Below are 4,775 nucleotides of genomic sequence, written 5' to 3'. Positions count from 1 at the left end.
TAGAAAAGATTAATCCAACCCAGGTTGGTGCAAACCCGATCGGGCCGAAAACGCTATTACTTATACTGTGACAATACTGTTAGAACCAATATTGGACCAATCAACGACTGAGATTTAGTAATTTCTTTAAGTTATGACACATAGGTTATAAGTTTAGCTAAACGTTTGCATTGTAACGGTAGTAGAAACTAATCAGCGCCAAATCTAGGTTTAGTTTTAACGAAAGTTTGGTTAAACTGGAGATTAAGGCAAAAGTGGTAGAAACGGACCAGAGAGAGATTTCACTGATTAAGGGCGACTGTTATCAACGCCGATTAACTTAATCGACGATTAACTCAATCAGCAGAATTACTATTATAGATAGAAGATTTTCATTACTTTTATTACGATTAAGTACAGAAACGCAGAGATACAAGTATATCACGAAGAGATAAGGTTAAGAATGATATAGTCTTGCTGTTGACTACATTGCTGATTGAGTTAGGGCTATATTCACCATCATCGGTTTACTTAACCAGCCTAGTAACTATAATGAAATAGAAAGAGATAGAAATAGTTCTATCTCTTTCTATTTCATTATTATGGCCTCGTTTACACCCAGGGCTCGTTCCGAGTCGGAATGTAAGAACCAACCAACTGCAGTCGAGCATTCCCTTGTCATTTGACTGTAACAGAGGAATACCCGACTGCAGTTGGTTGGTTCTTACATTCCGACTCGGATCGAACCCTGGGTGTAAACTAGGCCAGTTAGTAAGCTGGTTGGGTGGCACTCAGTTGGACACAGCTTAATTGGACACGAGCCACTCACAGCGCTTGAGACTACAAAGCTCCTAAGCACCGGTCGCTGTGATTGGTGGCCAATCGAGCCGTGGTCAATCGGGATCACCCCAGCTGGGTTAAGTTAACTGAGCTTGGTGAAAGTGGCCCCATTAAGTTAATCGGTATTGGTAACTTAGAACATACATAAATGGAAGGGGCATTGCCTATACTTGCCCTTGGCTCGCGCTGATGCAAACATCTGTGCGAGAGAGAAAGCTAATAAGTGATAAATATTCTCAATGCGTCGGCGTCGGTTCCGGCGTTCCTTGTTCAAGTACCGCGTATGTGGGGTCGGAAAGCAGCGATTGTTAAGTTTATCTCTCTCACTCTAATAAGAAGGTGCAAAAAAGAAAAGAAATTATAAAATAAATAATTACATAAATCTAAATTCCTTTTTTGTGCTAATTTACACAAAACGTATGAGAACATAACCTACACATTACAAAATGGCTGCGTTCAATAGACTCAACAGTTTTGCAACCGTTTTGTGATTCTTCGTTGAGATAGGACTATTTCTTTAAATCTAAAAGTATAATCCAATCAGTGCGACGAATCATAAAACGGTTGCAAAACTGCTAACTCTTCTGAACGCAGCCATTGTTGTAGTAATATAAAAAGACATGTTGTAAAGTCACTAGATAAGAAAGTACCGCAAACTTGCCTCCATTTTGACTCAGAACGCGGTCATTTTTAAATATGCGTACTTGTATAAACACAGTTTATTTGGGAAAATAAAATCGTAAAATATGTAAATCAATTTTTTAATTGTAAATAATTTATTTTAAACCAAAAGGAATACTATACGAATCCTTAATTTGTGCATATTTTAGTCTTATCATAGGTTTTTTCGTTGTTCAGTCTTATTGCAGAAAAGCGCACGAAAGTATATATTATTCATAGATTTTATGGCTTGTCAAGCATTTATAATCGTTCATTCATTTCTTAATTCCTTATACAGCAATTTAATTAAAGAAAAACTTTTGCAATGCAATACATATGGTGCAAAACATCGCGTGAATAGTGCATATGATGCAGGTCCGCCATTTTGACGCAATCACCTCGAAAGCCCATTGCGGTACTTTGTTATCTAGTGACTGTAACATGTCACTAGTAAAGTTACTAGATTAACAAAGTACCGCGATGAGAAAAACGGAAGTGACGTATCTTTGGAGCCAAAATGGCGTGGATGTTATAATCTATATGCGTTTGTGACATTGTGTAGATGAACTGGTTAGAAAACGTCGAAAATGCCCGGTTGTTGTATTGAGAATTGCAAAAACCGCAGCGAAAAGGCTTCCGTTTATTTCGCGTGCCAACAGGCGATAGATGTAAAGAATGGCTTCAATTAATTGGTAAAGAAACATTGCCGGAAAGAGCTGTAATTTGTGAGGTATTATTAATGAGTTATTATCATATGATTTAAATATTATTATGTATTACATAATTATTACATTAATTTCACAGGTCCATTTCGACAATAATCAATTTGAAAATAATCGTCAAGATGGAAGAAAGCTGCTTCGTCCATTTTCAAAACCCAATTTGTTACAGAAACACACAGCAGAAGATAAAGATAATAAAGATGAAGAGGAAAATAATTCTAAGAATTCGGAATTTTCCAGTCAAAATATGGAATTTCGTAAGTTTTGCACACAATAGAAGCATATCTATCACTATTATAAATTTGAATTTAATTAAAATAAATATTTGTAGGTGAATGTGAGGCCAATACAACAACAAACATAATAAACGCATCAAAGTATAAAATGTATAATACAAAATATATAGAATTTTTAAAATTAAATTTGAAGACGATTAATCGGCTATGCAATCAATTAAAAGTAAAATTGCGAAGAAGACAAGTACAATTGCGAAAAAGACAAGCAAATTTTGATAAAGTTTTTAACATAGATCAAAGGCAGTGTATCGCACGTTCATCGTACAGAGGAATATTGTGGTCGGCACGTACAGTTAATAAAGCATTGAAACTTTATGTGGCCTGTGGACAAAAAGGATATGAGGAAATTTGTCGACAGAATTTGCCTTATCCAAGTATTCGTACCTTGCAAGAGCGTATTTAATATTTAAAATTTAAGCCTGGTGTTTTGGAAGACGTATTCACTATTTTAAAGATAAAAGTTCACTTTTAGCATATACCTTTAATTTAAATTATTTGATTTATAATTTAACTTCAGGTAGAAACGTTCAAACCTGAAGAAAAACATGCAGTACTTTTGATAGATGAAATGGCTCTGGTTTACAGTATGATAATTCGACTACTTCAATTATTGGTCAACCTACAATGAAATTGTCGGGTGGATTTGATAGTAGTAAAGAGTATGCTACACATGGGCTTGTTTTCATGCTGTGCGGCATTTCCACTGAATGGAAGCAGACTGTTGCCTACGAATTAACAGCAAATTCATTCTGCCCACATGAAATGTATAATAAAATAATAACAATTATACAAAAGGCACATAATATAGAATTAATAATTAAAGTAATAATTTCTGATATGGGGCCACAGAATAGGAGTTGGTGGAAGATAACGAATATTACAGCTAGTAAAAATAGCAAGATCGTTAATAATATTGCACATCCGTGTAATGATCAAGATAAATTATATATTATGCTAGATTCTGTTCATATTTTTAAAAATATTGCATCGTCAATGACATCAGGCAATATATTTTATTTGGACAAAACAACAGTTGAAAAATATGACTTGCCTTTGAACGAAGTTTCTATTATACCTATTCGCGAAACATATAAATTAGATCAAAAAGATACGTTGAAGTTGTGTCCACATCTTAAAGAAAATGTCATAAATCCATCTCATTTTGATAAAATGAATGTAGCCTTGAGTGTAGAATTATTGAATAACAATGTTGCTGCAGCTATATTGTATCATATATAGAAGAAAAATATTGCTAGTATGCATAAAACCACTGCCTGGTTCCTTAAAATTGTACATAAATGGTTCCAAATCATGACTAGTCGTTATCAGAAGCTTGCACTATCTCATTGTAATAAAAATGCGTACAAAAACACTATCACTTTTCTGAGAGATTTTATTGAGATTGTTACAAGAATCACGGTCTAAGGTGGAACATGGAAACCATTTCAATGTCGAATATTACTTTGTACGCAGACTGTTTTAGATGTGCAAGTTGAATATTTAGAGAAACAAAATTTCAAATATTTGTTATTAGGAAGGTTTACTCAAGATGCTCTGGAAAACCTATTTTCACAAATTCGAGCAAAATAATCTGTCCCAGATGCACGAGAGTTCAAACAAACTCTGAGACTTGTTTGTTTATCACAATTTCAAGCTAACATAAATCGTAGCAATTACTCTATTACTGATTCTGAACATCTTATTGATTATTGCAAGGATATAAAAAAATTAGACTTAATAAACGCAAAACAATGCTTAGAGAGTAACGATAATGATTTATGGAATGCACAAATATATAAATCATTAATTGGAAATGAAATGGATTTAAACAATATAACACAAACTGCGTTAACCATTTGATAGGTGCTTTATTGTTTAATATAAAAAAAAATTTTAAGCATTGCGATAATTGTTTCAATACTCTGGTGACTAACAATAGTGATCCTAACAATAATCTCAGTTTTTTTTACCAGTTTAAGAGAATATAAGGAAAACGCATTAATATTTCCAACTATAGAAATATATAATATAATGTATAAGTGCGAATTATTATTTCGGAAAAATATAAATAATTTATTGTCTAATAAATTACAAACTACTGATTTTATAGAAACCATAGTAAAAGATTATCCAGCGAACGTTCCATCCTGCCACAATATCTTTTATCAACTCAAAAAAGTTTGTAATAGCAAGAATTCATTTTACCTTAAAATAGAAAAGTAATGTTGTTCAACTAACTGCTTATAGTAGTAAAAATAAAATACAAACAATGAAAAAA

The 4,775-nt window shown here is 33.1% G+C and overlaps 1 pseudogene; it reads left to right on the top strand.

Annotated features, from left to right (window-relative positions):
• Positions 1-1,967: 1,967 nt before the first annotated feature.
• On the top strand, positions 1,968-3,046 carry LOC108766527 (THAP domain-containing protein 4-like; annotated as a pseudogene).
• The last annotated feature ends 1,729 nt before the right edge of the window (positions 3,047-4,775 follow it).

The sequence above is a fragment of the Trachymyrmex cornetzi genome, unplaced genomic scaffold, assembly GCF_001594075.2.
Source record: "Trachymyrmex cornetzi isolate Tcor2-1 unplaced genomic scaffold, Tcor1.1 scaffold606, whole genome shotgun sequence".
Classification (NCBI taxonomy): domain Eukaryota; kingdom Metazoa; phylum Arthropoda; class Insecta; order Hymenoptera; family Formicidae; genus Trachymyrmex; species Trachymyrmex cornetzi.
The sequence above is the reverse complement of the archived record's forward strand: the minus strand, read 5'-3'. Positions and strand labels throughout refer to the sequence as shown.